The sequence below is a fragment of the Felis catus genome, chromosome C1, assembly GCF_018350175.1.
Source record: "Felis catus isolate Fca126 chromosome C1, F.catus_Fca126_mat1.0, whole genome shotgun sequence".
NCBI classification, from domain to species: Eukaryota; Metazoa; Chordata; class Mammalia; order Carnivora; family Felidae; genus Felis; species Felis catus.
This window is the reverse complement of record NC_058375.1, coordinates 16,112,711-16,123,590: the sequence shown is the minus strand read 5'-3', so window position 1 is coordinate 16,123,590 and position 10,880 is coordinate 16,112,711.

Genomic DNA, 10,880 nt, shown 5'->3' with positions numbered 1-10,880 from the left:
GGACAAAACAGATGAACATAAGGGAAGGGAAGCAAAAATGATATAAAAACAAGGAGAGGGACAAAACAGAAGAGACTCTTAAATATGGAGAACAAACAGAGGGTTACTGGAGGGGTTGTGGGTGGGGGGATGGGCTAAATGGGGAAGGGGCATTAAGGAATTTTCTCCTGAAATCATTGTTTCACTATATGCTAACTAATTTGGATGTAAATTAAAAAAAATGAAATTAAGTGTTATGTTGAAAAAAAATAACATTTTATTACTACAACCTGGAGCTAGGTGGCTTCATGATGGACTATAAAACCAATAAAGCATTCAGCATAGTATAATATGAAAGTGAAGGTAATACTATTTTAATAAACATTTAAGTCCATCTTAAAAAAAAAAGAATGAATCACAGTGACATACCACAATCAGGTAATTTCTAGGAATATCAATTAAAAAAAAATAGTCCCAGAAAATTAAATGCTGTTTAATACCCCTATTATAGAGTTAAAAACAACTAGAATTTAAAATATACGTTTTAAGGAATGCAAATATTGGGTGAATAAAACTATATAAAAAGGGAAGCAAAGGCGTGATGAGTGTGGGGTTCTGGATAATGGTTGACTCGAGTCCGTGGTGGGGATAAGGAGGATAGGTTAGATGTGCTCAGAGTTCTAGGCTTGCTTTGGTAGTTTTTGGTTTTGTTTTGGCTTTCTTGAAGGTTAATTTTCGTACAATAAAGCTCACCAGCTTCAACTGCAAAATTAGCAAGTTTTGGCGAACGTATGCATCCATGAAACCACCACCACAATCAGGATATAAAACATTTTTAGGGGGGCGCCTGGGTGGCTCAGTCGGTAAAGCGTCCGACTTCTGCTCAGGTCACGATCTCGCGGTCTGTGAGTTCGAGCCCCGCGTCGGGCTCTGTGCTGACAGCTCAGAGCCTGGAGCCTGTTTCCGATTCTGTGTCTCCCTCTCTCTCTGCCCCTCCCCCGTTCATGCTCTGTCTCTCTCTGTCTCAAAAATAAATAAACATTAAAAAGAATTAAAAAAAAACAAAACATTTTTAGGGCTCCTGGGTGGCTCAGCCAGTTAAGCATCTGACTCGATGTTGGCTCAGGTCATGATCTCACAATCGTGGGATTGAGCCCCACATTACAGAGCCTACTTGGGATTCTCTCTCTCTCCTCTCTCTGCACCTCTCTCCGCTCACATACTCAATCTCTCCCTCTCAAAATAAATACATAAGCTTTCCCCAAAAATCAAATAGAAGAATTCAAAAAGAGCGAGAACATTTTCACTGCCCAAAACATTTCCCTTCTGCCCAGTTGCTTTCTACCATCCCCACAACTGGCCCCTGGCAGCCAGTGGTCTTTCTGTTTCTTCAGTCTCACCTTTTCCAGAGTTTACATACAAACAGAAGCATACAGGATGCATCTTTTGTTTCTGCGTGCCTTTCATTTAGCGAAAGAGCGAAATGCTTTCAAGACGCATCCGCATCGGTATGCTAGATGAGCTAGCACAGCATTTAAAATAACTGTGTGTCGAACTAAATTAAAGTAGCCCATGAGTGGCCTAAATGAGACCTGAAAGTGTATGAGATTAGGATGAGAGAATGTCATAGACGGAGATTATGATTAACCCAGCTCTGTTACCTGAAATCCAAATTGAGAGAGAAAGAGAGAATAAGAAAGAAAGAGGTGGGTAAGGACCAGACTCTGTAGGATCTCTTAGCAGGTCCGGTAATAAAAGATTTGGATTTTTATTCTAAGCATAAAGAGCCGCAGGGGCGGGGGAGGTGATTAAGTAGGGCAAGGACCTGAGATCTCATTTATACTCTCAAAAAAAATCTCTTTCTGGGAGTTGCTGACAGTGGAGGATTATGGGGTAAGAGTGAAAGGGGCCAGTTGGAGCTATTTCGGTCATCCAGCGAAGCAGGTGGGGCCTGGGGGGTAGAGACGGAAATGGAGAGACCTGGGTGGCATTCCGGGTATATTTTGGAAATAGATCCATACCTGAGATCAGATCGGTGAACGGAATCCACATTAATTTGCAGAAAAGACTTAGCACATCCTTGCTGGCTGTTGGAAACAGCCTCCCAGCCCCGGGCCAGCACTTTGTAGGTGCTCAGTAAATGTTTGCTGAATAAGGCCAACTGGCTGTCCTGAGTAATCCCTGACATTCCCCAACGCCCTGCTCTCTAAAGGTTGCCAGACTCCCTCCCGCTAGCATTACTGACTCAGCGTAGAGCCCTCCTTGGGGGCTCCTACACTTCGGAAGCACGCGAGAAGGGCAACGCCCGGCTGCTTTAGGGATTCCGAATGGTGGGAGGTCAGGGGTGAGCTGGGCAGGTTGTCATTGCCGCGTGCACCCCCGCCATCGCCCGCACAGCCGTGTCTGCCTGGAAAGAGCGTGGGAGCAACAGAAGCAGCTGTGAAAAATCCTTCAAACTGTGATAAAAATAGCCGTGGCCTCCCTTACTCCCTGTTCCCTATGAGCCTGGACATGTTTGTTTGCTCAGCTTTGAAGCTCAGAGCCATTCCCCAGACCCTGAGCTCAGGAAGAGAGAGGCAAAGAAGGGAGGCTGCTGGGGAGCCGGAGGGGCGGGGCAGGTACTCCTGGATTCAGCCACAGAACGTCTAAAACAGCCTGCAAGACGATCTGACTCGTCTCTTCTAAATGGCCGATGGGGACATCGAGACCCGGAGAACCGCGAGGATGGCTCAAGGCCCCTGGTTGCTCACTGCTCGGCCTGGCAGAGGGTGACTGATGGATGGTCCAGGGAAGGCCCCCCGCCCCCCCAGCTTCACACGATAAACCGTCCAGCCTCGATGCTGGCAGCTTTGAGCGGCTCCCAGCCCCTCTGTGGGCTCTGCAGGCAGACGTGCGGCCACCCTGGCCCTCTGCTTGGTCCCGAGGGAGATGGGCCACCTCCCGGCACAAGCCCTGTCAGGACGTCACACCTTCGGGGCCCTGTGGACGCTATTCACCGGTGCTGCTGCCGAACCTCTGGGGGTTTCTGGCCTCGGAGCAGCTGGAGCGAAATCCCAACAGATGAACCTCTTCCTGACCCCTGGGAAATGTCAGATCTGCATACATTAGGTGGTGGCGAGCCATGTCCTGAGTGGGAGCGGGAGGTGCAGGTGTGCAGGAAATATGGGAAACTGGGAGGGAGGTCGGGAAGGGGGAGGGGGCAGCCGAGACTGTTTCGTAGGGGGAAGCTGCTTCTGTCATTTTGGGTTCCTACCTGATGGAGAGTTCCATGAAGGGAAAACTTCCTCTTGGTCATCTTTGAAGTCCCAGAAAGGGGGACTTCTGGCCTATAGGAGGTACGTGCCTGGCGCATGGTAAGTACTAAACGACGTGCGCATTACCTTAAAAGAGGCAAAGAATGAATGGATGAAGCTAAAAGACTCTTCACATGCCTGACTCTTCCTACCCGGAGAGCGCAGTTGACCCTGACATTCGTGAAGGGCGCACCTGGAGGCCATCCCTCTATGTGTGCCAGAGATGCTCAGCAGCAGTGTGTGGATGATGGTTCTGATGACCAGCATTCTAGAGAATATTAATAGATGTTCCATGATAAATGAGCCCATGAGAATGGAGCCCCATGAGGCAGGGGCTTTTGTCTGATTTGTCCACTGTTACGGGCTCAGCTCTTAGGACAGAATCCAACGAGGACACAAAAAAGAAGGAAAGATCAGATGGGATTGGGAAACATGAGATCAAACGAGGTTTAAATGGTTCTTTCCTGCGGGACTTTTCAGAGCCTTTAAGGTGCCGGTGTGTACTGCTAATCACACATAATGATCTTTTTTTAAAAATTTTTAAACGTTTATTTCTTGAGAGAGAAAGAGAGACACGGAGTGCGGGTAGGGGAGGGAGGGAGAGGGGGAGGGAACCCAGAATCCGAAGCAGGCTCCAGGCTCTGAGCTGTCAGCACAGAGCCCGACGCGGGGCTCAAACCCACAAACCGTGAGATCATGATCTGAGCCAAGGTCGGACATTTAACCGACTGAGCCGCCCAGGTGCCCCCACACATAAAATGATCTTAAGTCCAACTCTCTGGTGCCTCATTGCCCTGTAGTTCCTCAGTTGCCAGCCCCATCCCTCTAAGATGGGACAGCCTGAGGGAGGCCCAGGATCATGTAAGTGCCCCACGGCAATGGCACCAAGAAGCCACCGAGGGGACCCAGGACAGGAGTGGCATGTAGGTGTCTCTTGCCCCAAGGAAGCCATTGCCTCGGCTGCTACCTGAGATTGCTGGGCCATTGCACTGGTGAGGGCTGGGGAGCAAGGACACCTGCTTCCCGCAGCCAGTGCTACGCCTTCCTGGGGCTGAGCGAGGGCGGGGTGGGGAAGTGGTGGGGGTGCTGAAGGGGACACTGGAGGCGTCTCCTTCCCCTGCTCTTCCCCTGTTGCCCTTCTGCCACATACACCTTCAACAGATATTTGTGGAACACCTTCTCTTTCCCAGGCACCGTCCTGGTCACCAGCAATCCTTCTGCAAAGATGACAGGTCACAGCCAGCAGGGGTAACATGGCAGCAGGAATTGGGTGCCATTCTGTTGGATGCTCTCCATCCGCTCTCCATCCGACCCCACCCTGCCCCGCCGGCTGGCCTGATGGATGGCATCGGCGGGCTCCTTTGTCCTCTGGGTTTGGTTCAGTTAGGGGAAGCCACCAGCGGAGGTGGGAGGACAGGAAGAGAAAGCAGTGTGGGTATCTATTCGCCAGCGCCCTTTCTGCGGGGCCTCAGCCATGCAGTGGCCGCATTCCTCCACCAGAGGCCCTGGCTCCCAGCAGGAGGCCTCGTTTCCCACAGCAACTACCTCTGGGCTCCTTTAACTACCTCCTCTCTCTGTCCCTTCGGGCCCAGGGATAGTATCCGCTTCCCATTCTTGCTAACCTTGGGATGCTTCACCATCCCTTGGGGAGTTTCTTCAACACTGTCTGCACTTCGATTAAATATTCCTCTATTACCCCTTGGGGTTGACCTCTGTTCCCTTCCCGGACCTTGGTGTGGCTGAATGTGACAGAGGCCCCTAATAGCAGTGCGCACAATAAGATAGAGATGTACTCTCTTCTAACCGCAGAGTCCAACTGCTTTGCTCCGTGAAGCCATCTGTTCTTTCTATCCCGAGGTTTCCAGAGTGGGCCCTCCTCTGCGAGGCATTTGTTATGGGTTCAGCTGTGTCCCCCGCAATTCCGATGTTGAGTCCTAACTCCCAGTACCTCAGAATGTGACCTTATTTGGACATAAGGTCTTTGCAGATGCAGTTAGCTCAAATGAGGTCATTTGGGTGGGCCCTACTCCAACATGACTTGTCCTTATAAAAGGGAAATTTGGACACAGAGACAAACACACAGAGGGGAGACAGCCATCCACAAGCCAGAGAGAGAGGGGCCTGAAGCAGCTCCTTCCATCATGGCCCCCGGACGGAACCAACCCTGCTTACACTTTGATTTCAGACTTCTAGCCTCTAGAACTGTGAGCGTACATTTCTATGGTTCAAGCAACCCAGTTTGTGGCCTCAGGAGACCCACACAGTAGGCAATGGCTCCTGCACCAAACTCACACTCCAGACAGAGAAAGGAAAAGGCAAGAATGTGCTCTATCTTTAAGCACTTAACCTAGAATTTGCACACATCTCTTCTGACCAAGGTCACACATCAGCACGTGGCCTCCCCTGGCTGCCTAGGAGCCTAGACGATGCCCTGTGTGCAAGGAAAAGGTCTGTTATCATGGGAGAAAGGGAGAATGGGCACCGGGACGGCTACCAGTCTCTGGCAGCAAATGCTATAGACATTTTCAGATGCAAGCAGCGAGAAGCCCCATCCAAACCCTTGGGAAATGTCTCACAGGGTGCGACTTCAAGTCCAGACGCAGGGGGAGCATGGGAAGATACACCAAGGTCCGGGCTCACCCCTCCGCCATGCCAGTGGCTCTGCCCTACACAGGCTGCTGGCCTCCTCCTCAGGCTGGAAGGCAGATGGCTGTCAGCATCTGTCAAGGTCAAGCCAGAAAACAGAAATCTCAATTTAATTCAGGGAATTGGTTACCCAGGTGAGAGAAGTGCTGAGAAGCCAACAGGGAAGGTAGAAGAACCCAGAGATTAGCCAAGCGACTCCCAGGATGGGCGGATAGAGGGAGGGGATGCCGTTAGCTGGAGCCCAGGAGCAGGGGTAGCCCAGCAACCCAGGCCTGTCCAATGGGAGCCATGTTGGAGATGTAGAGAGAGAAATACCCTGATTTCTCTCTTCCTCCAGTCCTCCTGTTTCCCACCAGTGCCTCCCATTGACTAAACCCAGCTGGAAGCCAGCTGTCCTGTGTGCCTGGGAAATCTAGCCTGCAGGACTCTGTCTGTCCATCCCCCTGCTCAACCTTGACGCTGAGAAATAAACCCAAGGCTGGAGCTTCTGTGAAAGGGGAGGAGAGGGATGGAACGCGAGGCCTCCGCTGGGTGGGCACCTCAGAGCCCCAGTAGGCCTCTGAAGAGCCTTCAACAAGAGAACAACATGATCCAAGGTGTGTTTTCAAATTCTAGATCTTTCTGATTCTTGAGTGGAAAATAGTCTCAAGAAGAACAAGAATACCTTCGGAGAGGCCAGCTGGTACTCTACAGAAGTTGTCCTGGTAACCAGGATGGATTCTGTGGATAAGTAGATGGCCGAGGACACGGGAGGTGGCTCAAGAAAGACAAAGCTTGGGACTCATAGGAGAACCACACAGAACATTCACAAATATGCCAGGTGACCCAATTCAGTGTCCCAGATACACAGCCACTACACGGGGACTTGCACAGAGCAGGCACTCACTCAATGCACATGGAGTGCAGACGTGTCCATAGCGTGCACGCATACACACACACACACACACACACACACACACACAGCAGTGCCCCACCCACTATGGCTTGTCCTCACCTGTTTGGTGACCTGCCCTTCACATGGAATATACCCTGGAGAGTGCATATTCTCAGAAGGCTTTCAGCCACACGTAACAGATGATTCCATCCAGAGACTTAAAGGGACGCCCGGGTGGCTGAGTCAGTTAAGCGTCCAACTCTTGATTTTGGCTTGGGTCATGATTCCAGGGTCACGGGACTGAGCCCCGTGTTGGCATCTGCACTGAGTGTGGAGCCTGCTTAAGATTTTCTTTCTCTCTTGGGACACCTGGTTGGCTCAGTCAGTTGAGTGTCCAATTCTCGGTCTAGGTTTGAGACCTGTGACGGGCTCTGCACTGGCAGCACGGAGCCTGCTTAGGATCCTCTCTCTTCCTCTCTCTCTGCCCCTCCCCCACTTGCACTGTCTCTGTCTCTCTCAAAATAGATAAACTTAAAAACAAGAAAGATTCTTTCTTTCTCTCTTTCCCTCTGCGCCTCTCTCCTGCTCTCTCTCTCTCTCTCTCTCTCTCTCTCTCCTAAATAAATAAATAAATAAATAGGACTTGAATGTAAGGGTTTTCTCACCTAACCAGAAGGGGGTGGTGGGACAGTCGCCACCAGTCGATTAACGCAGGGGCACAGTGATGACACAGGGGACCCAGGCTCTTGCAATCTCTGTGCTCTACAAGCCTCAGTGCATTGGCCCCTCCTCTGGGGCTGCCTCCTTCCTTGCCCCAAGAGCAGACGTGGAGACAAGGATTTGGGTGCGGGTAGTTGATGTCGGAGGTGATCCTGAGAAGCGTGTGTAGGGAGCAGGGAAGTAAGATGGGGAAGGGAAGGAGGCCAAGACAAGGCGTGATAGTGGACAACTGAGGCCTGGTCCCACAGGGAACTCGGGGAGCCAGTGCCTTAGACGCGTCCCATCTCCATATGAGGAGGCTGCGTCTTCCTACTCGTCTCCCCAGAGAGCACCTGGTGTGCCCAGGGTTGGAGTACTCGCTCGCACATCTCCAGCACGCATGTGCTCAGAATTTGAGCCTGTACACGCACCCTCCCCCCAACACACATACGTGACTCATACGCACACTAGAGAGCACACCCCCCCTCCCCATTAAAACAAACATCTCTGCCTTAGTCTGCTTGGAATGCTGGAACAAAATACCGTAGACTGGGTGGCTTCAACAACAAATATTTATTTCTCACGGTTCTGGGGGCTGGGAAGTCCAAGGTCAAGGTGCCAGCAGATCCAGTGTCCTGGTTTGCAGGTGGCCATCTTCTCATACCCTCACGTGGCAGAGAGCGGAGAGCAAGGGACCGAACTGCCATGTGTCTTCTTGTAGGAGCACCGATCCCATTCACAAGGGCGCCACCCTCACGACCCCCTGGCCTCTCAAAGGCTCCGCCTTCTAATATTATCACTCACGCTTAGGATTTCAACATATGAACTTGGGGGAGACAAAGCATTCGGTTCATAACAATCTTTCACTGCTTCTTACTCTGGTCTCTGGTTGGGCCAGGCAAAGCCTAGAGCATCAAACATTTATGGGGCGCCTGGGTGGCTCAGTTGGTCACGGGTCTGACTTCTGCTTAGGTCATGATCTCACAGTTTGTGGGTCTGAGCCTCGCGTCGGGCTCTGTGCTGACAGCTACTTTAGATTCTGTGTCTCCCTCTCTCTGTCCCTCCCCTGCTCACACTCTGTGTCTCTCTCTCAAAAATAAATGATAATAAAAAAACCATTTTTGACAAAAAGCCCACCCTTAGGAGCCTCACTTAAGGCGTGAATTCAGGGAGCCATGTCAGCCCCGCCCTCCGTCAGGCTGGGATTCCCTCTAGCCCCGGATGTAATCTCTCAAACTACCAGCAGGGGGCACCCAAGAGCCACGATCGCGTCTCAGGTTTTTTTTTTTGTTTTTTTGTTTTTGTTTTTCTAGTAGGTTCCCTGGTTTGTGTAAGGGTCTGTTTGTCTCTGGGTGTGGTGGAGAGAGAAGATAGGTCTCAGGAGTTCCTCACGAGAGTTTAGCTGAGTGTGATGGACGCACTCCTCACCAACGCTAGGGACTGCATCACTTGGGCTCCAGCGCTGCGGCTGACCTCACGATAGGCCAACAGATGAGTAAATGGATAGATGGATGATTGGGAGAATAGACAGAAAGAGGCTGACTCAAGAGAACAAGGTCAAAGAGGAGAATCAGGAAGAGGGACGGAAGGCAGACAGATGAGGGCAGAAATGGGGGAAAGGGAGAGATGCAGGGAAGGTGGGCGGGGGCATTAAGGGGGGCGATGCTAACATGAGGCCTCGGTGCTTTGGCCGGAAATATCTCTTCTCCCGGAGGCCCACCCCCCGCTGCTGCCCACCAGACTGCTCCCCCTCTTTCCAGGGTGACTGGGGTTGGCATCTTGTGCAGGACCCCTCAGTGTGGATCCGTCCCTCTTGTCCTCATGCTCCCACAGTTCTGGGAGATGCTACTTGGGACCTCTCTGGTCTGGTTAAAATATGGGCCGTGGAGTCAGACCCAGGTTTGGTTTGAACTCAAAGCTCAACCATAGCTGTGTGACCTTGGCCAAGAAACCCACCCTCTCACTCCTCAATTTCCTCAGCCAGGGTAATACCAGCGACTTCTTCACAGGGTTTTCATGAGCATTTGAGCTATAAAACACTTAGCACCGGGCTTGGCATATAAGAACCATTGAATAGAAAGAAGGTGGAAACTATCGCTCTTGGTTCCAGAGAGTCCCATCCTCAAATGATCTGCCTTGTTGTTAAGTAGTTTTCCTCCACCTGGGTTCGGAAACTATTGTCATCAAAATGAATAGTGAGCTGCGCTGGTTAATGCATGTGAGCTCCCTAAAATGCTCATCTCTGCTTAATTCATTTGTTAACAAGATTATCTGTTGCAGGGCTGCTCGAAATAAAATATAACTGGAAACAACCTAAATGTACATTGACAGGAGAGCGGATGAATTGTGGTCTATTTGTAGAGTGGAATACTGGAGAGCGAAAATGATTGAGCTAGACCTCCGTGTATCCATATGGATAGATCTCAAAAGCATTTCATTGAATTAAAAAAACAAATTATAGAATAATGCATTCAGTATACCATAATATATATAGCATTTGAAAACATGCAAATTGATGATATGCCATATGGCAACATGTAGGAACAGAATAAACAGGGAAAGCAACGATTGTCAGAAGTCAGGATGGTGGCACCCTCCCAGAAGGGAGGGAGTGGGGTTGGCAAGGTCTTCGTGTGGCTTTAACTGTATTTATATGCTTGTCTTTGAGTCCCTTGAATATGGTACGAGTCCTTCTCTGTTTTGTTCTTCACAACAACCCTGAGCATGAAATATGAGGAAGAGGCTCAGAGCAGCAGAGGTGGGAATTGAACCTCTGAAGGGGTCTCCTGACCCCGGCTGCCCTCCCTATCCAGCAGGCTGCTCCGGTTTTTACTGAACCACTCATAGTGATCTCAGGGACAAAGACAAGTGCCAAGGAGCTGGGGCAGAGCAGCTGAGCTCTGCTGGGCTGGACAAGGAAGGCAGGTACTGGCCCACTGGGTTCGGGGCTTGGCTCGTGCCTGGTAGGGGCTTGGGCCCAGGCCAACCCAGGGGAGGTTTCTCACCTTCCGGTCTTTCCTGGTACTCTCCTGGTTGGGTCAGAGGTCAGTGCTCAAGCCAGCAAGGTCTCTGGAGTAGGAGGTGGAGGCCTCCTTGTCTCTGAACTTGGCTCTCCTGCTCCTGTAGCCCCCCGCCCCCCACTTCCCACCCCAGCACAAGCAACCCAGGGGCACAGGCAGGTGGAACACCACGGAGTGAGCTCTGGTCCTGAGGACACCTGAGGATGCCCAGCCAATCAGGTCCTCAACTGCAGACTCCAAAGCCTTCAGGGGAAGACATGTTCCAACTGTTCCAAGACATGGACTGGCATGCTTTCTTTTCTTTTTTCTTTCTTTCTTTCTTTCTTTCTTTCTTTCTTTCTTTCTTTCTTTCTTTCTTTCTCTCTCTCT